Below are 26,209 nucleotides of genomic sequence, written 5' to 3' on the forward strand. Positions count from 1 at the left end.
CCTGGCTTGGTTTTTAAATAGTGCATCCTCAGAAGGAACAATATTCTAACCCTTTCGTGAGCCTGGGCCCAGGGCTTAAAATAATGAGAATAGTCAACAATTGCAGAGTCTTCACCATATTCAAGTACTGTACTAGGTGCTTCGTATGGGTAATCTTGTTCAATTTTCACAATAATAGGAACTATTATTATCAGATGAAAGCATTGAGGCTCAATGAGGTTAGGTAACTTGTCCTATGTCATCCAGCTAACTTGCCCTATGCCATTGACCCCAGAGCCTGGGCCCACTCTCTTCCCACTTCTTCCCAGTCCTGGCTGTCCTTGGCTAGAGCCTACTACACTGACACTTGGGACTGTTCTCAGGAGTGGCAAGGTGGATGGCAAGTCCTGGCAGCTGCCACAGTGTAGTTTCATCAGCTTCTTGCTGATATTCATCACCATGTCCTCACTGCCCCCACTGCTGCTGTGCTGGCAGGCCAGCATTTGCTGTGCCAGCCAGCTTTCTGGTAGCAATATTGCTCCTGCTGTGTTTGCACATGGGTAGTTGCTGCCACAGAAGAGTGATGAAGCACCAAGGAAGCCAGGTGGGAGCTAATGGCATTGAGCAGAGGGAACTTTTAGGAATAGAGGTATTGGGTTCAGCAGATCCAACCTCTGCCTGCCACCACCCACCCCTCCCCAACCTGACTTCACTTGAGAACTGAGCCCCACTGGTCTTTAAGGACTAAAACCAGAGGCTCTCAGGGATAGGGCGTGGAAGATATGGACTATATCCACGATTTTATATATATAGTGTTGCTTTTACCACTTTTATTTTTTTGAGACAGGGTCTTGCTCTGTCACCCAGGCTGGAGATTCTCGGCTCACTGCAACCTCTGCCTCCTGGGCTCAAGTGATCCTCCTGCCTCAGCCTCCAGAGTAGCTGGGACTATAGGCTCAAGCCACCACACCCAGCTAATTTTTGTATTTTTTTGTAGAGACTGGGTTTTGCCATGTTGCCCAGGCTGGTCTCGAACTCCTGAGCTTGAGCAATCCACCTGCCTCAGCCTGCCAAAGTCCTAGGATTACAGACGTGAGCCACCGCACCTGGCCTTCTTGTACCACTTTTAACCATGCAAGTTCCTGGAGCAGATGGAAGTCAGTGTCCTGTGGCCTTGACTGCAACCCTATCTGTTTCTGTGGTTGAGTTAGTAGCTCCCTTCAACCAGTAGCATCCTGGTTCATGTTGCAGACTGAACAATGTTGATGGTTCTGACCCTGGCCCCTTGCCCAACCCTCTGGGCAGTGGGGCTGCTATTAATGGCTAAAAAGAGCCCCTCTCTGTATCCTTGGGGAGGGATAGCCAGAGCTTGTGTGACAAGAGTGAGCTGTGGACTCTGAGAGACTCGCAGAGAATTGGAGTACAGCACTGATTTTTACAGTTAACTTGATGTTTCATTGACATCACCCTCTGCCTTGGAGTTTCTCAAGAGTCCCTGGTAAACTCTTCTGCACAAAATTCCTTTGGAGTTGTCTGAAAGAAGAAAGAGAAGGAAAGAGAAGAAAGAGGTGGAAGATATGTATAGTCCGTATCTTCCACGCCCTATCCCTGAGAGCCTCTGGTTTTAGTCCTTAAGGACCAGTGGGGCTCAGTTTTCAAGTGAAGCCAGGTTGGGGAGGTGTGGGTAGTGGCAGGCAGAGGTTGGGTGTGTTGCAGTTGCACCCAAACACAGAGGCCCTGTAACTCAGAAGGCAAAGCAACTCTGATTCCAGTCATGCCTGCCCCATCCCAGGAGCAATTTTTGCCCACACTGCATCTCAAAAGCAGGACTGGTGAGGGGAGGTTAGGTGAGAGGCTTGTTTTGGCCTCAGTTATCTGATGTGGAGTGATTCAGAATCTGGTGTCATGGCGTCAGACCAGTAGAGGCCCCAATAAAGGATTGACATGTTTTCTACGTATACTGTTAGGAAACTGACCTTTCAGGGGTCTGTGTGGATAGCTGGCACTTGCCTTCAGCCAGATTATGATACTTAATTTACCACATTCTGAATTCTGCCTGGGAGCTTCCCAACACATCTACCTAAAGGTTAAAAGGAATGTAGCCAGTCCTGGGAACTGGATGGGTAGGTAAATGGGGAGGTACAATTTAGTGGTAAAGCGGACAGACTAGATTCAGCCAGTTTGGGGTTCAAATCCTAGCTTTGCTACTTAGGGGATCTTGGGCAAGTCACAGAATCTTTCTGTTCTTTGATTTTTCCCATTGGTGGCATGGGGGAAGTGTCCTGCCCTGCCTGCTGCAGAGGCTGTTGTATGGAGTGACATGGTAGATGCAAAGCGCTCTGCCTATTTCCTAACATGGAGAAATCACTCTGTACACATCTGTTCTGATTTTCAGTGGTAAATTCTCCACTTGGCCGTCCCTTCAATCCCATTGTGGAATCACTGGATGCCAGTGAGGGTACATGAGCATGTAGGCTTCTGTCCCTGTGACTTTACATGGGGAAGGGAACTTACGATGTGAAGAAGAGACTTGCATGTTTGTGAAATGTCCTTCCTCCTTCAGCAGAGGCTTTGATCAAGGAGCAAGGGTAAGCACAAGCAAAAGGGATTTGCAGAGTGTTTCCTGTCTAAGAGTCAGTGGCATGGCACAGGAAGATGGTGGACTTTAAGAAAATGGCAAGTTTATATGGACAGTTATTGTCCTTATTGTCCCCAGTTCAGTACCTTCTGTCCCCTCAGGACTCTTAAGGGAGGACCACAGCTCTGTTATCCTTAGGCTCCCAAGAGGGGAACTAGGGTTTGTGGGGTGTTTTGGCTGTGCTCATTTGAAGGCAAATTTCCAGACTGCCTGCTGCCTGAAACACCAGGCGACAAACTCATGACTTCGTGGGCCTTCCCTGCAGTCCAGGTAGGAATTGGGCCCCAGCCAGTCAGTCCTGGAACAGCTGCAGGTGAATCTCCTGAAGTCTGCCTGCCCCTGTTATTACTGTCAGCATCCTCACTGGGAGCTGCTTGTTCCTAGAAGTGATTTTCCTGTCTCTTTCTTCTGGTTTATTTTGGGATCTACCTCACCTTACGGAGGCACAGCAAGCATTTGAGTGTGGATACAGCATCAGCTGTTCACAAGCAAGCAGAGGAAAGTTGTTTGCTGGCAGGTCTTGTGGGTTCTGGGCAGGGAACTCAGGAATTTTTCCTGGGGCTGAGGACCCATGAACACTAGGACTTTGTACCTGTGCAGTTGATATTACAGAATGCCAGTCACAGACACTTCAGAGGGCTCCTGCACCCTGGGCATCTTCTGAGATCCTACTTTGTGCCAGGCATCATCTATAGCCAGAGATATAGGTAATAGCTCACATTTACTGAGCATTGACTCTGCCAGGCATCCTTTGAGGGCAGGTGCTATAACTATCCTCATTTTTACAGATACAACTGAGTCTCAGAAGGAATGACTTAGCCAAACAACCAAAAAGTGGTAGACTTGGGACTCAAACCTAGATTTGTCTGGCTCTAAGCCCCAGCTCCTAACCACTGTGCCATACTGTCTTCTTGTGTAGCAAAAAGGACATGACCCCTGCCCTCTATCCAGCTCATAATCTCACACAGGATACAGAGAACAAAGACAAAAACAGCCACCAAAGTGTTTTGGATGTCCTGGTGGAAGTGTTTTGTGCTCAGTGAGGGCATAAAGGATGGTATGGCAAGGCCAGAGCCTTCTCTCTTTAACCCTGTGTTCTGTGTGGGGCACTTCATCAAATTTAATGATGCTGAACCTCCAACTCCACCTGCAGCTCTCTTTTTGAGCTGTGTGACCTTGCTCAGGTTGCTTAGAATCTCAGAACCTTAGTTTCCTCATCTGAAGATAGGGATGAAAATATAATACCTACTTCACAGAGATGATGTGAGAATGAAACAAGGTTAACATATGTAAAATGTTCAACACAGGACCTGGCACATAGGCCATATTCAATAAGTGGCTATAGTTGTCATTTAAAAATATATTCCTTTGTTCTGGGCATGGTGGCGTGCGACTGTAGTCCCAGCTACTCAGGAGGCTGAGGTGGGAGGATTGCTTGAGCCCAGGAGTTTGCATCATTGGTACCTTGGTATCCATGAATAGCCACTGCATCCAGCCTTGGCAACATAGTCTTTTTAAAAATATGTATCTATGTATATACACCTTTGCTACCTCCCTTTCCTTGGGGACATGAAGGGGAAGTGGAGGTAAGGAGGCAGCCCTGGCAGAGGCCCCCTTGTTCTGCTCATTACCCAGTGCTGCATGTTGGTCCCATGTGGGCTCAGAGAAGCATAGCCAGCCAGGAGCAGACCTGGGGCTCCTTATTGACCTGATCTGACTCCAGGCGGCTGTGAGAGTCTCTGAAAGATTGGCATTAGCACAAAGAGCCCACTCAATGTGAGCACGCAGGAAGCCTGTGCAGGAACACGTTCATATGAGGGGGAAAAAAAAGAAAAAGGAAAAAAATCCAAATCATCAACAACTGATGAGAGCAATCCAAGAATTATAGAGCACCAGCCATCTGGTCAGATCATTTCAGATCTGCACGAGCAATAAGAGGGAATTGAATTTTAAAAACCTCATTTATAGTAGACCAACTACTCTGGTTTCAAGTATTTAAGAGAGGAGTCTGATTTCCTGCAGGCCCTGGACATCTGTCTGAAGGAGCACCTGACTCTGGTCTGGGTGACTCTGTGACACTGTTTCTGCTGGGCCTTTGGCTCTTTGCAGCTTTGGAGGGGCGATGTGGTTCTCCAGTCCTCTGACACCAAGTGGGTGTGCAACAACTCAATTCAAATCTGCCAGTGTCTACGTGGAATTAGTCTCAGATCCCTCAAGTTAAAGGGCTAAGTCCATAAGACTGCTTCCATTTCAGATGGCAGTTGCAGGTCCTGGGCCACCTGTATTTCTGACTGACCAGGTATAAACTGGGGATTCTCACAATCTCCTTCTCAGGTTTGACATTAATAATTTGCTAGAATGGCTCTCAGGAAAACACTTTATGTTTATTGGCTTATTATAAAAATGCAACTCAGTAATAGCCAAATGGAAGAGTTAGATGCATGGGGCAAGATATTGGAGTGGGGGTAGGGAGTGGTGTGCAGAGCCTCCTAGCACTTCAGTGTGTCCACCAACCCTCATACTGAAGTGGAGTTCAGGAAGCTCTCTGAATCCCATTGTTTCAGGGCCATTATGGAGGTTTTATTATGTAGGCATGATTGATTAAAGCATTGGCCATTGAAAATTGATCTCAATCTCCAGTCCTCCTTCCCTCCCCTGAGGTCAGAGTGGGGCTAGAGCTGGAAGTTCCAGCCCTGTAATCCTGGGTTGGTCTTTCTGGCAACCAGCCTCCATCCTGAAGCTATCTAGAACTTCCAACCAAGAGTCACCTAATCAGTAGAAGAGCCCCATTGTTGGAAAGGGGTTTGGTAGGAATAACAAAATACACTCTTATGGCTCAAAAAATTCCAAGAGTTTTACAAACAATGAGCCAGGAACCAGGGTCAAAGACTACATATATTTTTTATTATACCACAGTTGGAATGAAGGTGAGACTAAGGGGCAAAGCTCCCAGTGTGTTCTGCCCCCTCCCCAGGTCTGTGGTTGGCAGGCAGATGACCCTCCCTCCTTCCCTCCCTGATCCTGGAGGGATCTCCCTTATGGGTCGTCTCATTCCCCATGGTCCCCAAGAGTATAATCTCTTCTGTCCCATCCTTCATACACAGACATGCACACACATGTGAGGCCCATGAGATTGGGTGGGAGTGAGGTTGTTGGTTCAGGACACTTCATGCCTAAGCCCCTGCGGCTCATCAAAGTGTGGCAGTGGGACTTCTTAGCTGCTGTTAAGGAAGTAATGACTTGAGGGGGATAGCCAGGGGTCTTTGCTGGATGATGTTTCACCCTGGCTCAAGCACAGTGCTGGAAATGTGGGGCAGGGGCCAAATAGAAGAAACAGCCTGATTATGTTGGGGTGGTCTGTCTTGCTTCTTGGACATGAGTTGCTATCTCTGGCAACTTTTCAGGATGAAGTATTCAACAGAGCTTACTTTTGGTGCTACTTCTTTCTGCACAGTGCCACCCTTCTTACTTTGAGGGCTTTCTAGTCTTCTGGGGATTTCCTTAGAACTTCATTTGTTCCTCTTCTACCTATACTTCTGGTCCCTCCCTCTACAATTTCCACCTCCCCAGCCTTTGTTAAGCATTCTCCACTCTGAGCATCTCCTTTGCTCCTTGGTAATACAAGCTTGTTAGGGAGAACCACTTGGAGGATGGCAGGATGCCAGGTCTCTTGAGGCCTGTAGGAGCAGTTTCTGAGGCTTCAAATTATCCTGTACTGGGAGAGAAAAAAGGATGGTGGGCTGGAATACAGGAAGGCCCCAGGAGGCTCCATGAGGACAGTTTAGATCTCTTTATTGCAGAGAGACCTCATTTCTCACGTAGGGAGGTCTCTTCACTAGTTTCCCAGGATGATTGATCACTGCCCCTCAGCAGCTAAATCCCACAGCCCCCTGGAAGAGCAAGTGGAGGCCAGGCCAGGAAGGCCTGCAACCTCCATGGCAGCCACTGCCAAGACTGAGGCCACTTTGCAGCCGGCTGGCTGAGTTCTGCTCTGGCACCAAAGCATCTCTGCCCTGGCTTTGGCCTTCATTACCCGGATGGGACAGGCCAGGGTCCAGTTTGCAATCTGTGCATTTGGGTGGTGATGGAGAGCAGCTGTTGACCATCCTCTTTCTAACAAGCATTTGTATGCTTAATGCGCACCCTGAAGCTCTTATCCTCCCCTTCCTCTGCTTCTATCCACCTGTTCTCTCTAAGGTTTAATCAGGAGTGCTGAGCAGAGTGGCATAGCCTCAGCTCTCAAAGATTGGGACACCCAAATGGCTGAGATGGAAAACTTAGACCAAGTAGAGATGATGGAAACTAGCTGCCAAAATAGTCCCAGCCCTCATGCCACAGACTTTGTTTTAGTTCAGAGAACCTTTGTAGCTCTGACTTTGTTTCCTTTTCTAATATTGGCCTCACCCCACTGGCCAAGACAACCCAGAGCATCTCCATGGTTAAGACTAACCAGGGCTAGGAGTAGTTCTCAAGGGCTTGCCTAGAGCTTGAATGAGAGGCCCTTTCCCAGAACCTGTTAGTTTTGTCAGAGCCTTGGAGGTAGAAATTGATCTATAACTTAGAGATAGTACCTCACTAGGTAAAGAAGAAAACAAAGTATGAATAGTGGTGTTGGTGGGGATAACATGAACAGAGACCTGAAGTGAGAGTATATCTACTTGTCTGGAGTGACAGGTATGTGTAAGGGAAAAATGAGGATGTGGGGGTGGGTGGCATCCACTCTGTCAGAGGTGGGGCCAGTGAGGGGGAGGGAGGAGATCAGAAGGAGAACTGACAAGCCAGTAGATTTAAAGGTGTGAAACTAAGTGTAACAGATGAGTCTGTCATAGAATCCAACCAGGAGCTGTGCTGGGAGATGAAGAGATGAAGAAAGATGATGTAAACTCCTGGGTTTGAGGAGTTTGATAGTAGAAGAGGAGAACTAAAAGGGCAATTTGAGTTAGAGATAGCCATATCAGAAAACTTGTTCATTTCAGGTTCCATTTGTTGAACTCCTGGAAGTATAGTGCTTGATGCCAGGGATACCATGGTGGGCATGACAGAGGTTGCCCACCTGGGCTTATAGTGATGGAGGACCCCCTATAGGAACGTGGCTCAGTGGGAATGCAGAGGACACTGAAGGAAAGGCTTCACTGAGGTGGGGTCGGAACTGGATGGAGAGAGGTTTTGTGTATGTTGGAAGGCAGAGGGGAAAGGAATCAGTGTTGACAGATTTATAATCCCATAGAGGAGATCACTGATGGGGCAAAGTTATTTGGGTAGCAGATGGACAGTCTTGGCTTTATAAATGTGATGAGACTGAGAAATTAGAAGCAGAGGCTGGAAAGGGACACAGAAAGGTAGTAGGGATATAGACAGAAATTGAAGAAGCTCCTTTTAGATGTCTTCAGTTTTCTGAGCCAAGCTGAGGGTGGTCTTCTGCTTTGGGCGATGAAAGAGAAATACCCATTTGGGTGCTTGAGAAATGGAAGGTTGGGAAGAACTACTGTGGGGAAGGTTCTTGGACAACCAAGAGGTCAGAACTAAGCATCACCCAGTATTAGGAAAGGTCTGGTTAACATCTGACAACCTGACACTGTGGTGGGTGAGGTTTGTTGACTTTCTTGAATAATCTAAGCCCTGGGCAGTGCATAGGTGGACAGTGAGATGGTTGGAGTCTGAGGGACGATAGTCGGATCATTCTGGGGACTCTTGGGTTGTCTCTGGGTATGGTGAGGGAGACTTGTCCATCTGGCCTGTGGGGCTTTGTGAAGCCAGGTTTCTGGCAAGCTCTGGAGAGCTTTTTGGAAGCTCCTCTGAACCTGCTCCAACCTTCCCTCTTCTGAAGACAGGGAACATCAAGGGAACTCTTTGAGGCCCTGGCAGTGCACAGGGCAGGGTGGGGGTGGCACCCCACTAGCCACTGATCTTTTGGCTGCCTCTCAAGAGCACACATGAAGCACGGCCTTGTGTGCAGGGGCTCTGTGAGCCTTTTGTTGCCTGGGTGCTAATCAAGCTGATTATATTTCTGTTCATGTGGGGGTTTTGTTATTATTCATAAACTCGTAAGTTGTTGGTTTTGCCTTATTTCTCATAATATGTGGATTTGGGCAAACAAAGATTGAGTTTTAGTTTAATTTCTTTAATTCCCAGAACAGTCTGTTTATGGTTTGTGTAATGCAGCTGTTTGGAAGAAGAGAACCATTTCTTTGGATTAAAAGTTTTCGGATTTGATTACCTATGGCCATAATTAGTTTATCTGGGCAGAGGTCAGTTTTTAAGGAATAGTAATATGGTATATTTGTAAAGTTCTTTTTCCTTAGGGGAAAAGAGAAACGACCCCTGCTCCTCACCCTAGTAGCCCTCTAAATGTTGTATAAACATCATCTTTTTAATCTCTATTCCATCATCTCCCAGTTTGGTCAAGTCATTCAGGCTCTTCTTTTTTTTTTCGATATAGAGTCTCGCTTTGTCACCCAGGCTGGGGTGCAATGGCATGATCTTGACTCACTGCAACCTCCACCTGCCAGTCTCAAGCAATTCTCCTACCTCAGCCTCCTGAGTAGCTAGGACTACAGGTACCCGCTACCATGCCTGGCTAATTTTTGCATTTTTAGTAGAGACGGGGTTTCACCATGCTGGCCAGGCTGGTCTTGAACTCCTGACCTCGTGATCCGCGAGCCTCGTCCTCCCAAAGTGCTAGGATTATAGACATGAGCCACTGCGCCTGGCCAAGTCACTCAGGCTCTTAGAGGATGAGGAGGTTGTCTAGTATCTCATGACCAAGAAATGACTGAGGGGATCCTAGAATGGAAGGGGCTTACCAAAAAAAGGAAAAAGACAGAGGAGAAATAGGACCCAGGAATTCCAGTCTAGCAGTTGGGTAGGGAAAGGAAGAAAACTAACTTTTTTTTTTTTTTTAAACATCCCCTTGTGCTAGGTGCTTTGTATATATTAAGTCCTCAAGATACTCCATAAGGGAGTAGTTATGTTTTCTCTTGGTCTCTTTTGGAGCCCGTGGTCCATTGGTAAAGGGGCTTCAGATCCCATTGCTTTTCCCAGATTTCCTTTCTTCTTAAGATGGAATCTGCGGGGTCATGATCTGAAAGCAGTTTTATTTAAAGTATACATGGGAACAAAATAATGTGAATTTTGGAGGCCTTTGACACTGAGAGGGGGAAATTATTCAAGCAGACACAGAATTATCAAGCTGCCCTGTTTGGGTTTCTAGGTTGGATCTTAGGGATTGATTCTGATGTCCCTAAACACAGTGGAGTAAGCAGCCCTGTGTGCAGTGTGATTTGAGGACTGTTAACTGGCTTTAGATTCCCACTGGGTTAAATTGTAGATGGAGAGGCTGGAGGAATTGTTCCCTAAAGACGGTTAGCATTTTATTTGATCAAAGTAGCTAGCTGAGGATACCTTGGAGTTAGGTATAGAGCAGTAGATTTCAAAGGGGAGAGCTCTTTTACAAAGCTGGCAGTAATGGTGGCACCCAGATAAAGTGTTTCATTTACAGGAGTCCGTCTTAGTTTTGAAGTTGAGGGATGTACTATGTGGGGTGAAGAGAAGTAAGAAGAAAAGTTCTAAGGAATGCTGAACATTTTTCACCTATTTGCTGGCTTCATCTGACACGGCTGATGCATATCAATGAAAGTCTTTGTTCTAAAGTGGCCGTTTGAACACAATACTCTCTTTTTTTCTCTTTTCCTTGTTTTCATGCTCTCAGCCCCTTTCCTTTTTCCCTTCCTTCACACCCTGCCGTCCCTGCCCCCTTACCTTCCTAGCTGTCTCTACCTGCAGCTGAGTGGCAGGGATGAATAGATGGAGGGGTCTGTAGCTGGGGGAATATTTTCTCAATTCTGCTAGCATCAAAGAAATGACTTCCAAGCCAATTCTTCTAGCCACGTATTTCGCTGATCAGTGAGAACTAGAGGAGAAACACATTAACGTTGCCAGAGAGGGGATTTGGGAAAAATCAAGTCTGTGGAACTGAGTGATCTAAAGTCATAAGCATTAAAAACAAATCCTGGAGTGCAGCTGGAATTCTTCCCAGCCTGCCTCCCACAGCCCTGTCCCTTGACACACACACCATGTGGCACATGAATAGTTTGTACCTCAGCTTTCCCAAAGATCCTAATACTAATGACAAGGTGTCCATTTGTGTTGCCCATCATTGGATATTTCTGGGTATAACATGGGAAAAAAAAGCAATCCCAGGAGCTTTTTTCCCTTTTTGTGACCTCTGTGTTTCCATACGCTTGAAAAGTCTTTGGAATAGAACTCTCTTGAATTGAGCACACCTACCTGCTCATCTATTTTCCCTCCATCTGGCACCAGTCCAGAGTGAGGTCTTAGGAGAACAATGGCCTTTTCTTTACCCTTAATCCAGGAAGGTGCTTCTTGTCAAGAGAAAAAAAATCTTCTGGTTGTATGGGCAGAACTTCAAGTGGAGTATTTCGTCTCCTTTGGAAGAAAGATAAAGCCTATATGCCCTTTCTTCAGTGAGACATGTTCTTCACAGAGGCAATGGCCAAGAGCTCAGCCCAGGTTATATGTTGGCATTTGATTGTTGCTGCCGTGCCTTGAATATAGCATATAGTATAATGTTTTAGAGTTAGTCCACCTGGGTTCACACCTGTGCAGTCTTTTATAGCTAGTAGCTGGGCAAGTTACTTAATTACACTAAAGATTAATGAACTATCCCTTTCTGTAAAATAGGGGTAGTAATAATGCATTCTTCTGAGGATTATTTTAAATAGTAAATAAGGTAAACATGAAATGTTTACTGTAATGCCAGGTGCATAGTAATAGCTCAGTAAATGTTAACTGCTGTTTTTTCTGTTGTATTAAAAATCAGTGGACGTCAGATGAACCCAAATTGAGGTACAGTTTGCAGAATAACTGACCAGCACTTTTCAAGTATATCCAGGTGACGAAAGACAAAGACTGAGGAACTGTCACAGATTGGAGGAAACAAAAGAGACATGACGACGAAATACAGTGTGATAACCTGGATTAGATTGTGCAAAAGAGAAAAACATTAGTGGAAAAACTGGTGAAACCCTAGTAAAGTCTATAGTTTAGTTACTACTGTTGTATACATGTTAATTTCTTAGTTTCAATAATTGTCCTATAGTTTTGTAAGATGTTAATAGCAGAGAAATCTGGGTGAAGAGTATACGGGAACTCTGTATTTTCTTTTTTTTTTTTTTTTTGCAACTTTTCTGTAAGTCTAAAATTATTTCAAAATAAAAAGCTAAAGTAGAATAATGTCTAAGTGATCATTTTAAGTAAAGGAGAAACTCACCAGGGTATAGCTGTGCCCCCAGCATAATGGGTAACACCTGAGTCAGTCTCGCCTCCCATGTCAGAGGGAGGGCTCTTACTCAGGGACCCCAACACCTGCCTCTTAAGCACCTGTACACCTGCTGTAGATGTACCACACCTGAGATGCACCTGGCATCCTCAGGCAAGGTCTGTTCTAGGCAGATAATTGATCAGATAGCAATGCAGACACACACCCCAGATCAGATTCTGCAGCGGGGCCATACAGCGACTGGGGAGGAGGCCACTCATGTGGCATTAGGACTCTCTGCAGGAGTGAGTGATCAGGGCACTTGTCTCTGTTCTTTGGAATATAAATGAAATTCTGCCTGTTTTATCCTACTACCTAAGCACCAATCACTATGGCAGTATGTTTGTGGATTGTAATGCCTACCCCTACGCTCATTGTTTGATCATCCAGGGAAAGAAAAATAAGTTCAAGCCTTTGCAACAATTTATTATTTTCTTTCCTGCCAAGTGCCTTGCTTTTGCACGAAGCAGATATTTTGCTTGCTTTTCTTAAGTGTAAACGGTACATGTACTTTTCTTATGACTGATGTGGCCATCCCTGTCATGCTAATAACAGGGTTTGTAGAAAAAAGCCATTATTATCATTGGAAGAATGTGAGTCTTGGAGTTTTTATTTTTGTATTGAAGTCAGCTATCGGGGTTCTGGAAAGTATACAGTCTTTCATTCTAGCACACAACTCCCCTACAAGCATTTACCCTCAGAATCCCATATTTTTTAAGTTAAAAAAATCAATGCTAAAAAATGTTCTTTGTATTTTAACTCAATGGCTAAGGTATACTGCTTTTTGCTATTGATTTACGAATTTTATTGTCAGACCCTTGGGATGTATGTGGATTACTCAATGCTGTGACAAATGGCTAGGCTCTGAATTATGTAGTGTATTACGGAGGAGTTCATAAACCATATTTTTCTATAGGTTATTTTAGGCATAAGACTAGTGAACTGCCATTTCTCTTTTAGTTACACGTGACTTTAAAAAGGTGGAGGATGCCAGTGGGAAGAAGTGGCTGGCTCAAGATTGAATAGCCAACGGCCCCAAAACCTTGTGAATGCAGAAGGTTGAAGTGGACAGACCTTGAGTGTGGATTGGGAGAACTGAGAGAGGAGAGAGAATATGCTGGAAATCAAGCCTTTTTGCTGCACCTTTGCTCAGGCTAGAGCCCTAGCAGAAAAATGACTGGCTTCCCGTCTCCTGGGGCTTCTGAGTCCTGAGAGTCCTACACCCTGAGTGGGCCTTCCCTACTCCTGCCTTCCCCTCCCCTACACAGCCACTTATGCTGATGGATGTGCAAACCCTTTACAGACAGTTTGGCACAGCTTCGCTTGCAGAGATCATCTGTCTCTTTTGACTGAGCAACTTTATGTTTGCGGCTCCTTTTCCTTGCACAGAGAGAAATTGCCTTGTGCCGGCTTCTGCCTTCTGATGGAAATGTTTACCTTCCCTAGGGAAAGGCACTATTCTTTGGGGGGTAATGTCTGCTGGTGCTCCCCACCCCTCGTGGGAACATAAGCCTGTGCTCAAGGGTGGACTGGAGGAGGCGGCCGTTGGAGTGTGCACGATTGCTACCGGGGCAGCCATCTGCCAGTGTCGCAGCTCACAGCCTGCCTCTGAGCAGGCCGCCGGGAGGGAGTGTCTGCACTCCCGGGGCCTGCATGCATTATGCACAGCCCATTCCCTAAATGAGCTTTCTAAGGGTATATAACTCCTTTCTACTCTGTTCTTGTATGGCCTGCCTCAGGGCACCTTTCAGAATCTCCCCTAATTATGCTTCTAGTGCCAAGGATTTAGAATTTCTGGTAACAGCTGAATTTTTTTTTGATAGATTTCTGCAATTGCAATTGATTTATAGTTATAGGAGGATTTGTTTCTTCCAGGGAAATTATCAACACTGCGATGATACAGTTTCATGTCAGTGGTATTTTGACTTTATCCACAGCCACAGTCCAGCCTCCTTGGCCTGCCTAGCTTCTTCTGGAATGGACCCCTTGTAATTTGAGGAGGCTGTTCTAGCATTAGAATGAAATCTGAGCTTCCAGTTGCCGACCACCACCTTCCCCACAGATCGCCCCCCTCTTCCCCACCTTCTCTTCCTGAGATGGAGGAGTTTTTTCACAGGCTGCTTAGAAAAAGGAGATTCATAACATGACTCAATCCTCACCCACAGATCTAGGATTCCTGCCATCCAGTAAATTTTGGCAGGCAGGCTGTGTGTATGGAGGGCGAGTCCTGCCCCCCTATCCCTGTCCTGCTCTCCTCATTGCGTGTGCCTCTTGGGTGGAGTCTGGGTTGTCTAGCCTCTCATTTCTTCCGCTTTTCATCTGAGCAGCCCTTCCTTCTTCTCTAGGGTTGGCCTTTAGTATCTGTAAGGAAAAGAGGACAGTGTCTCACATTCCTCGGACTTCACGGAGAGACCCCTGGGAAGAGTTCAAGTTCTGAGGTGTTTGGGTACTTGCCATGTGCCTACTGCTGCATTAAATACAGTGAGGGCACAGCAGAGTGCCTGGGCCTTAAGCCTTAATCCTTAACCACAGCGTACCTGGGAATCAATTCAGACAAAAAGATTGGCAGTCCTACTAACCCACTCAAGGATCTGGATACGCAGGTGTCCTTGTGTCTGTCATTATGTTGATATGTCAGGGTCATTGAGGCCTCCAGGCTAGTGCTGGTGAGGCCATGCTACTGTTGAAAGTGAGTTACTGTTAACGTTGGGTTTTCCTTTGCCCTCTGCTGGGGGAGAGGAGAGGAAAAGGGGCATTAGGTTCCAGAAAATCCTTGGCTATGCAGACTTTGGTTCAACTTTGTCTTCCTTTTACCCATCTCTAGATAAGACAAAAGGACCCTGAATAACAGAGTAGGGAGCAGAGTGGGACTTTGGGGAATCAGAGGCAATGAGAGACCAGCAGGGGCAGAGAGAGCACTTCTGGCCTACAAGCCTGTTAGAACCAGGGAAAGGAGTGCCTTCTTCAGCCTCACTAGCCAGGGAGACCCACGCTAGCCCGATTGTTGGCATGGTCTAGGAGGAGCCAGGAGGCCCCTGCCAAGTCTGTCACCTACGATTATTGTTGCTACCTCTGAGCCGCATGCTCCCCTCTTTAAAGGCTCACAGCTACAGCAGAGCGAAAGGTCCTGAGCTGCTTGGCTCCTGCAGCGTGGAGGCTGACACACAGGGAGAGACTTAGGACAAATCTGGACCAGACCAGGTGTGGCTTCTTTTTAACCTAGCCAATAGGAAGCACTTGTTTTAGGAACCCCCACCCCAGTCTGTGTAGATGTGTCTAGAGCTGAGCCTCTTTCTTCCAGTTTGGCCTTTGTGGGCTCTCCTGCCCATTTCTGGCCTCAACAGACTGACCTGCCAGCAGGTTCTGGAGCCTTCCCAGGCCTGCAGCAAATAGGGCTTGGCAATGACAAGATCTGTGGTAGGGCTGCATTTATTGGATGTCCTTTGAAATGAACTTTCCCGTAGTCCATAAGTGCCTCTTGGGAGCTTCTTCGGGGTCCTGGCTTCCCTTGAACTTCATGCTTGTGCTGACTCCCACACACATTTCTGTGTTTTTCATTTTAAAGATGATTGGTGATGAATTGGGGGAGGGGAGTGAGAATTTGCTTTCCTCTGCACCAGAAGTGCAGTGCTGCTAATTTCATTCTCCACACTTTGTCTCTGAGATGAGCAGGGTCCTCTGTGCCCATGTTTAGTACTGCTGTGTTGCTGGACTCTCCTGGCAAAAATTAGGCTAATGTCTCCAACAACTGCATTAGCCACTGAAATGAGGTTCTAAATTGAAGGTACTACACCAAGTCTCTCTCCAAGGTATTGCCTTGTTCTGGCTTTTATTATTCAATTTCATTCTCTCAGTGATTCACCACAGACTGACTGGCACGCTGGTTCAGTGCAGCACATTGTACTAGCCGAAAGGCAAGATCACCTTTTAAGAAGAGGGAGGAAGGAAAGGAGTGGGGGGAAAGGCAAAGGAGGAATATTTGCTGTGGTACAAAGAATCAGAACTCTTATTCTAAGAGCTGCTTGGTGGGCCTGTGCAATGCTCAGAGATAGGAGGCAAAGGGATCAGACCTAGAATAGGGTGGAGGGGTACCTTCGGTGGGGATGTCATTGCAGTAGTGGTATCTATGCCTTGTAAGTTCACTACATCTTCCTTCCCTTTCTTGTTTACTGAGCACCTAATGCCTCACAGGGTGCTGAGAATTTTGAGGTGGGAGACCAAAGATCAAAAGGACAGAAATCTTTCCCTTATCGGCTGGATGCAGTGGCTCACACCTGTAATCCCAGCACTTTGGGAAGCCGAGGCAGGCGGATCACCTGAGGTTGGGAGTTCGAGACCAGCCTAACCAACACGGAGAAACCCCATCTCTACTAAAAATACAAAATTAGCCAGGTGTGGTGGTGCATGCCTGTAATCCCAGCTACTCAGGAGGCTGAGGCAAGGGAACTGCTTAAACCTGGGAGGCGGAGGTTGCGGTGAGCCGAGATCGCACCATTGCACTCCAGCCTGGGCAACAAGAGCGAAAACTTTGTCTTAAAAAAGATAAAAAACAAACAAACAGAAAACAGCTCTTGATCTTATTTTCGCCTGTTTTCTGTCTTGGGTGGTATGGGAGGGAAAGGAATGGGAGGAGGGGGCTGGACCTTAGGATTCTTGCATTTTATATTGGAAGTAGGAGACTTTCAGCAGTCAGATGCCTAGATAGTTGAGAATTTGGCTCTTATATGTTTGTTTTTAAAATGACTTTCTCTTTTTTTTTTTTTCTGCCTGCTGACAAAGTAACATGTTTTCAAAGCAGAATACTTGGAAAACACAGAAAAACACAAAGGGAGACAACAACACCCAAAATCACCCAAATCCCACTGTGCAGATGTCAAATTAACATCATGGCTTGTGTTCTTCCAGTTGTTTGCACAAAAGTGCAGTCATACTGTACAGACTATTTTGAGACAGATGCTTTCCCTTTAGAAATGGAGGTTGAAAGTTAGAGCCTCCAGCACATAGGTATAAAGTGAGCCTTAGGCATAAAGTGAACATTTTCCAGGTGCTGTTCTTTAATATATTCAAGTGTATGAATATACCAAATTATACTTAATTCTTACAGTTGGGCATTTAGATGGTTTCCAGTTTTTCACTGTTGTAAATAATTCGTCAGTGAATATACTTGTATTTATTTTGATGTATTCTCTGTGTTCTTAGGATTCACACAGCAGTGCTTGTCTTTTCTGATTCTTTTTGCCCAGCATTTCAGTGAAGGCAACCTCTTCCAGGCATTTTAGATAACACCATGATTTTGAGTATCTCTCTGCATTAACATCAGATGCCCTGGAATTTCTTCTCTATGTGGTCCCTGGATTATTATTCTTTGTCCAGGAAATAGCTAGGTTCAGGTGAGATGGGGCAGCGAGAACAGAACACACATTCTCATTGTTTTGTGCCAAGATCGTAAGGTCCCCAGAGACCTCACATTGTCATCAACCCCTTTGATAGCAAGCAGTTATTGAATGCCTGCCTACCTGTGTCTAACCCAGAATCAAATGGAGGAGATGCAAAACAGGTCTCTACTCTCAGGGAACATGGTGACTGATTGAATAACAGAATTGACATGAAGCAATTCACACACAATGTATTGAGCAATTCCTGTATGGTAGGTATTCTAGGCTATTTTGGAGGGAAGAGAAACGGTAGATATGCTTTTCTTCTTCAAGGAAGCTACAGCATTTATACACAGTTTATATACAGTTAGCTAGCCACACAGGTCAATAACTGATAAATATCTGATTGTACAGACATCAAGTGTTACAGAGGTTCAGCGTTGGTAGTCATTGGAGTGTTAGGGTTGCTTTGGTGGAAAAACTCATTCACTGAGAGAGTAATTAGGTAAATTTCAGAGAAGACAAAAGATAGGAGATAAGTTGGGGCTTGAAAAAAGTGGTATTTGATGAGAGGTGGAGTATAAAGGGTTTTCCAGGTGGGAGGAACAGCTTGCAAAGAGGTGGTGGCAGTAATGACAGTCTTATTATGGTGACCAGGTGTACAGCAGCACAGAACAGATTGAGGATGGAGAATTACAGAGAGGTGAGGGAGAATTAAGGTTGTATTCTGAGAGTCCTGAGAATTAGGGGATCCAGAGCAGTACTAGGTACACAGTGGACGAGAAAAAAAACTTGCTACATTTGTATCTGATAAAAGGGAAGGTAAGAAAGTCTTGATTTCTCTCAGTGCCAGAACGTGCCAGAATGCCCCAGACTCAGTCCTTGGACCTCTGCTCTTCTCTGTCTACACTTACAGCGTTGGTGACTCATCTAGTCTGATGGCTTCACATTTCATCTGTATGCTGATGACTCCTAGGTTTTTTGTCTCCAACCTAGACTTCTCTGAACTTCAGATCCATCTGCCTACTGGACACCTTTACTTGGATAGGCATCTTAAATTTAACATGTCTAAAACTGAGCTCCTGCAACTTTCCCCACTTCAGTTAATGGCTATTCTATCCCTTTAATTTTTCAGGTCAAAATCCTCACAGTCATTCTTGACCCCTTTCTTTCTCTAAGACCCCACATTCTATCTGACAGCCAATCCCAACAGCTCTGTCTTCAAAATGTATCCAGAATTTGACCACTTCTCATTACCCCTATGGTCACCATGATCTCTCACCTGGATTATTGAGTAGCATCTAACTATTCTCCCTCCTTCTGTCCTGATTACCTGCAGTCATTTCTCAACACAGCAGCCAGTGATCCTTCTACCATGCCTTCCTGTACTCAGAAATATCCTCTGGTGTTCCTTCTCACATAAAGTAAGGGTTAGCTCCTTCTTTGGCCTGCACAGCTCTATGATGCGGCTCACCGTTACCTCTGTCATTTCGTTTGCTGCTATTCTCCCTTACATTCCCTTTTCTCTAGTCACTCTGGCCTTGCTGTTTTTCCCTAAACACATCAGGCTGTCACACCTTGGGACCTAAAATGTTCTTCTACTGGATGACTTTGTGGCTAGCTCCCTCACTTCCCTTAGTCTTTCCTCAGAAGTGACTTTCTTTCTTTTCCAGCGTCCAAAGCTGGATTGATACAAAGCAACAAAATAGGTAAGGTAGTATTGGATTATAACTAAAATTATAAAATAAATGTACATGAGTCTAAACTCATTTAAATAAATGACTAGGGGAGAGAAGTTAAATCTTTTAAAAAATTTCATGTTACTTTTTGTGCATATGTTATAGTTGTATATATTTATGAGGTACATGAGATGTTTTGATATAAGCATGCAATGGATAGTAATCACATTATGGAGAATGGGGTATCCTTCCCTTCAAGCAATTATCCTTTGTGTTATAAACAGTCTAATTACACTCTTTTAGTTATTTAAATGTACAATTAGATTATTATTGACTACAGTCACCCTGTTGTGCTATCAAATAGTAGGTCTTACTCATTCTTTCTATTTTTTTAATACTCATTAACCATCCCTATCTCCCCGTTCCCATCCCGACTCCCTTTCCCAGCCTCTGGTAACCATCGTTCTACCCACTGCATCCATGGGTTCAATTGTTTTGATTTTTAGATCCCACGAATAAGTGAGAACATATGATGTTTGTCTTTCTGTGCCTGGCTTATTTCATTTAAAATAATGATCTCTAGTTTCATCCATGTTGTTGCAAATGATAGGATCTCATTTTTTTTTTTAATGACTGAATAGTATTCCATTGTGTATATGTACCACAGTTTTTAAAATTCATTCATCTGTTGATGGACACTTAGGTTGCTTCCAGTGTTAGCTATTGTGAACAGTGCTGCTACAAACGTGGAGTACAGATATCTCTTAGATAGACTGATTTCTTTTGTTTTGGGTATATATCCAGCAGTGGAATTGCTGGATCATATGGTAGCTCTATTTTTAGTTCTTTGAGGAACCTCCAAATTATTCTCCATAGTAGCTGTAGTAATTTACATTCCCACTAACAGTGTATGAGGGTTCCCTTTTCTCCACATCCTCTCCAGCATTTGCTATTGCCTGTCTTTTGGATATAAGCCATTTTAACTGGGGTGAGATGATATCTCATTGTGATTTTGATGCATATTTCTCTGATGATCAGTGATGTTAAGCACCTTTTCATATTCATTTGCATTTGTATGTCTTCTTTTAAGAAATGTCTATTCAGGCTGGGTGTGGTGGCTCACGCCTGTAATCCCAGCACTTTGGGAGGCCGAGAGGGGGAGATCACTTGAGGTTGGGAGTTTGAGAAAAACCTGGCCAACATGGTGCAACCTTATGTCTACAAAAAATACAAAAATTAGTCAGGTGTGGTAGTGGGTGCCTGTAATCCCAGCTACTCAGGAAGCTGGGACAGGAGAATCACTTGAATCCGGGAGGCGGAGGTTGTGGTGAGCTGAGATCATACCACTGCACTCCAGCCTGGGCAACAGAGTGAGACTCCCTCTCAAAAAAGAAAAAAAAAAAAAGTAAAAAAAGTCTATTCAAATATTTTACACACTTTTTGATGGAATTACTAAGTTTTTTTTCCTATGGAGTTGTTTGAGCTTCTTATATATGTCTCACATATTCTGGCTATTAAGTGTCTTGTCAGATGGGTAGTTTGCAGATATTTTCTCCCATTCTGTGGGTTGTCTCTTCACTTTGTTGATTGTTTCCTTTGCTGTGCAGAAGCTTTTTAATCGGATATGATCCCATTTATTCATTTTTGCTTTGGTTATTTATGCTTGTGTGGTATTGCTCAAGAAATCTTTGCCCAGACCAGTGTCCTGGAAATTTTCCCCAATGTTTTCCTATAGTAGTTTCATAGTTTGGGGTCTTAGATTTAAGTATTTAATCCACTTTGATTTGATTTTTGCTTTTGTATATGGTGAGAGATAGGGGTCTAGTTTTATTCTTCTTCATGTGGATATCCAGTTTTCCCAGCACCATTTATTGAAGAGATTGTCTATTCCCAGTGTATGTTCTTGGCATCTTTGTCAAAAATGAGTTTACTGTAGGTATGTGTATTTGTTTCTGGGTTCTCTCTTCTTTCCATTGGCATATGTGTCTGTTTTTATGCCAGTACCATGCTGTTTGGGTTACCATAGTTCTGTAGCATAATTTGAAGTCAGGAAATGTGATTCCTCCACTTTTGTTCTTTTTGCTAAGGATAGCTTTGGCTATTCCAGTTCTTCTGTGGTTCCATATAAATTTTAGGATTGGTTTTTCTATTTCTATGAAGAATGTCATTGGTATTTTGATAGGGATTGCATGAATCTGTAGATTGCTTTGGGTAGTATGGACATTTTAACAACATTGATTCTTCCAATCCATGGACACAGAATCTCTTTCCATTTTTTTGGTGTCCTTTTCAATTTCATTCATCCGTGTTTTATAGTTTTCATTATAGAGATCTTTTACTTCTTGGGTTAATTCCTAGATATTTAATTTTATGTGTGTAAATGAGATTACTTTTTAAATTTCTTTTTCAGATTGTTCACTGTTGGCATATAGAAATGCTACTGATTTTTAGGGCCAGGCGTGGCGGCTCTCTCCTGTAATCCCAGCACTTTGGGAGGCCGAGGCAGGTGGATCACAAGGTCAGGAGTTCGAGACCAGCCTGGCCAATATGGTGAAACCCTGTCTCTACTAAAAATACAAAAATTAGCCAGGCGTGGTGGCGTATTCCTGTAGTCCCAGCTGCTCGGGAGGCTGAGGCAGGAGAATCGCTTGAACCGGGGAGGTGGAGGTTGCAGTGCTGAGATCAAGCCACTGCACTCCAGCCTGGGCAACAGAGTGAGACGTCTACAAAAAAACAAAAACAAAACAAAAAAGAAATGCTACTGATTTTTGTGTGTTGATTTTGTGTCTTTACCGAAAATGCAGCTTTACTGAATTTGTTTATTAGTTCTAATAGTTTTTTGGTGGAGTCTTTAGGTTATTCCAACGCTGTAACCATTCCCTGGCTATTGGCTTGTTCACTGAAGGCCCTAGGGCTCTACAATGAGCAGGTAGCAATACCAGCCAGGCCCATATCCTTTCCTTCAGAGCAGCCAGCTCCCCCAGGTGCTGTGTGGGACATACTTTCCCAGACAGCACCTCAGTCTAGAGGTGCCACCTGGGAGTCAGGGACTAGAGTAAAAAACCTTAGACATCTACCTGGTATTCTGTGGTACTGCAGCTGAGGTGGCACTTAAGCCACAAGATGCAGTCTTCCCTCCCCTTTCCAAAGGCAGAGAAGCCCCACCCTGTGGCCACCACCACTACAGGCCCATGGGGAGTACTGCCAGACTACCACCCTTAAGGTCCAAGGGCTCTTAAGTCAGCTTATGGTAAATACTGCCTGGCCTGGGGCTCACCCTTCAGGGCAGTGTGCTCCCTTCTGGCCCAGGGCAGGTCCAGAAATATCATCTAAGAGTCAGATCCTGGAATCTGGGAGCTGTGGCTGAGCTGTCTCAGAGGCTTACCCGAGGCCCTTAGCATGGTACCTGGGCATCATTGCTGGTTATTCAGGGTCTAAGGGCTCTTCACTTAGCAGATGATGAATGCTGCCAGAACTGGGTCCTTCCCTGTAAGGCAGCAGGTTCCCTTTTGGCCCAGGGTGTGTCTAGAAATGTCATCTGGGAGCTAGGGCCTAGAACAGGTGCCTCACAACTCTGACTGGTGCCCTATTCTGCTGTGGCTGAGCTGGTATTCAAGACGCAAGATGAAGTCCTCCCCACTCTTTTCTCTCTTCTCAAGCAGAAGGGAGGGGCCTCTTTTGGAGCTGCGAGCTGTGCAGCCTAGGGTTAGAGGAGGGATGATGCCAGGATTCCCGTAGGTGCCTTGGCTAGTGTCTCAGGAGACTGTGTTTCCCGCCCCTCTGCCACCACTGTCTACTGTCTTTGGGTCCAGTTCAGCACTTGGACTCACCTGAGAGCTGCAGTCCTTGCGGTCTAAACAGGCTTTCAAGTTTGCTTAGAGACCCAGAGCACTTTAGCCTGTGGCGGCAAGGTTTGTGGGAACTCAGGTTTAAACTGCTGGGATCGGTGATTCCCCTTTGGTGTGGGCTGGTTTAAATGTTCCCTCTGTGGGTGGATGTCAGCTGAGTTTGGTCCAGTTTTTCTATCTGCTCTAATAGGACAGCACCGCGTTCAGTGCCTCACAATTGCTGTGCTCTCCCTCTGCCAGCGCCTGGAGATGTTCTTCATACCGCACTGTCACTGTTGGGGGGTGGGCGTTAGCAATCCAAGGCTATCTTTTCTGTCTTTTCAGTGCATCTTGAAGCGACACAGAGTTGAAAGAGGTACTGTGAATGCTCACCTGATTTTTGGTTTTCATGAAGGTGCTTTTCTTGTGCAGATGGTTGTTAAATTGATGTCCTTGCGGGAGGGACGATTGATGGAGCCTTCTAGTCCACCATCTTGTTCTGTCTCTTCTCAAGAGTTAAATCTATCTTTCTTTAAAAAAAATTTTTTTTCTTTAAATTTTGACACAGGGTCTTGCGCTGTTGCTCCCGCTGGAGTGCAGTGGCACCGTCATGACTCACTGCAGCCTCGATCTCCCTGGTTCCACCAGTCCTCCCACCTCAGCCCCCTGTGTAGCTGGAACTACAAGTGTGTGCCACTGCAATGGCTAATTTTTGTATTTTTTGTAATTTTGTATTTTTTGCACTTCTCAAAGTGCTTGGGTTACAGGCGTGAGCCACTGCACTCAGCCAAAAATTAGATCTTTCTTGCAGAAGAATTCCAATAATAGAGCTGGGCATGTGGCTTACGCCTGTAATCCCAGCACTTTGAGAGGCCAAGGCAGGTGGATCACTTGAGGCCAGGAGTTCAAGACCAGCCTGGCTAACATGGTGAAACCCCATCTCTGCTAAAAATACAAAAATTAGCTGGGTATGGTGGTGCATGCCTGTAATTCAGCTACTCAGGAGGTGAGGCACGAGAATTGCTTGAACTCAGGAGGCGGAGGTTGCACTGAGCTGAGATCGCACCACTGTACTCCAGCCTGGGAGACAGAGTGAGATGCTCTCAAAGAAAAAAAAAAAAAAAGAATTCCAGTTATATATGGATACTCCCCCCCTCTAGAAAGTGGAGCTTACATCTTTCCAGTTGGGCTAGACTTACTGACTCATTTCTAAAGAACATATTTTGGAAAAGGAAAAATAGTCACTTTACAATGGAGAAATCTGGTAAGTACTACCTGTGATCAAGGGTATCAAGTAAGCCAGGGTAATATCACCAGTATTGTCATGTGGATATGATGCACCTTCTGGTATGATAAGACAAAGGGGCCTTTACCTCTGTGGTATTCTTCCTCAAAACCAACAACCCCAGTCTAATGAGAAAAACATCAGACAAACCCAGGTGGCGGGACATTCTGTAAATACCTGACCAGTACTCTTCAACAACAGACTATAATAAACGACATTAAGTACTACTAGAATGTAAGCCCTGAGTGGACAGAGATTTTGGTCTGCCTTGCTCACATCTAGATCTTCAGAGCCCAGTGCTGTGCTTGACTCATAACAGGTATTCAATAAAGATTTGCTAATGAATGACAGAATGGATTCTGTTGTATTGCCTGTTTATTCTTAAGGTGTGTAAGGAGTTTGTGTTTAGGCCTTTCTCTTTTGAGATTTCCAGTGGTTTCCCATTCCAATGGGGATGTGATTCCTATTGTTTCTTTTCCACTTTGGCTCAGCTTGGAAGTGAGAGTCAGGTTGGAGGTAGCTTGTACAGGAACACAATGTGTTCACTCCATCAGCAGGAAGAGCAAATAAATAGCTTCATTTACTACTTTCCTGTCAGAAATTGTTTCTGCTGCAGGTGAGGGCTGGTTTATGAGATACCCTCCCCATTTCATGTTTAAACCTGAAACATGATCCAGGCCTGGCTTCCTGAGAGGAGGAACACTATCTCTGATTCTAGTTCAGTCCATGACAGATGTGGAGTGTGTGTGGATTTGAAGACAGTGGGGGAAAGCATGGGACTCTTTGATGTGGAGAAAAACCAGAGAAGGAAAATTCATCTACTCACAATTTGTACTGAGCTTCTCTTTGCCATGCACTGAGAATTTGTAGGGTGAAGATAATGGGAATGTGGACTGGTGCAACAAATCCTGTTCAGTAGAGCCTGACATCATGTGATCCCAAGGGAAATAAATTTGGGACAAATGAAAGAAAATCTACCTCACACAGTGAGTTATAGATACAGAGTTGAAAGGATTTTAAAAGTACCTTAGGAAAATATAATGGGTGAGGGATGGAGTTTTGAAGACCTCCGCTAACCATCATGGAGAAGAACCAATCTCTTCTACCCTCAGCACAATGCCAGGAGGTCCTCTGAGACATTTATGGAGATGGTGTCAGGTTAGTACCTTTTCACACACATGGACTGGGTTAGTGTGGGAAGAGACATGGAGCTAACCGCGCTCTGAAGGATTGTGTGTAGCACCTGTTCAATAATAGTACCTGTCTTTCCCTGTGTTAGAACTTGATTTATCTCTGTCTTAGTACATTTTATGCTCCTGTAACAGAATACTTGAGAATGGGTAATTTATAAAGAGCATAGATTTATTTCTTACAGTTCTAGAGACTGGGATATCCAAGTTTGAGGAGCTGCATCTGTTGTGGGCCTAGTTGCTGTGGCATACATGGCCAAAGGCATCATGTGGTAAGAGAACAAAATGGGGCTGAACTTGCCTTTTAGGGGGAAAAAAAGAAAGACAGAGTGTTGCTCTGTTGCCTGGGCTGAACTCCTGGGCTCAGTCAAATCCTCGCACCTCAACCTTCCACGTAGTTGGGAAGTTAGGACTAGGCACACCATTGCACCCAACTGGACTTGCTTTTTTAATAAACTACTCTTGCGAAAACGTACCCACTCCTGTGATAGTGACATTAATTCATTCATGAGGGCAAAGCCCTCATGACCTAATCACCTCTTTCAACATTGTTACATTCGGGATTAAGTTTCCAACACATGAACTCTGGAGGCCACATTTAAATTGTAGCAACTTCATAATATATTTTAAAGCTTCCATAGAATGTACTTCCCAAAGAATGAAGTCATACTGATTTGAGGCCTGAACAAGGTCATTAGGAGCAACAAAATGTAAGATAAAAGATATTTCCCTTGTGCCTGGCACTCTCCATCTCCTGTTGTTTTCATGTTCCCCTTGTCTTGAGCCCAGAGATGTAGCAGTTCTGCTTTCTGTTTTTGGTGTGGTGCCCATGATACCTGTGATGTTCTCTGAACAAAGGTCTGTTCCTGCTGGGCACAAAAATTGGGCTGGGCCTGGAG

At 45.0% G+C, this 26,209-nt stretch overlaps 1 protein-coding gene across 1 annotated transcript in view; it reads left to right on the forward strand.

Annotated features, from left to right (window-relative positions):
* SIL1 (SIL1 nucleotide exchange factor) overlaps positions 1 to 26,209 on the forward strand; it is a 237,537-nt gene that overhangs the window by 79,446 nt on the left and 131,882 nt on the right. The gene's annotated exons all lie outside the window — the stretch shown is intronic.

This window comes from Piliocolobus tephrosceles, chromosome 4 (genome assembly GCF_002776525.5).
Source record: "Piliocolobus tephrosceles isolate RC106 chromosome 4, ASM277652v3, whole genome shotgun sequence".
Lineage (NCBI taxonomy): Eukaryota > Metazoa > Chordata > Mammalia > Primates > Cercopithecidae > Piliocolobus > Piliocolobus tephrosceles.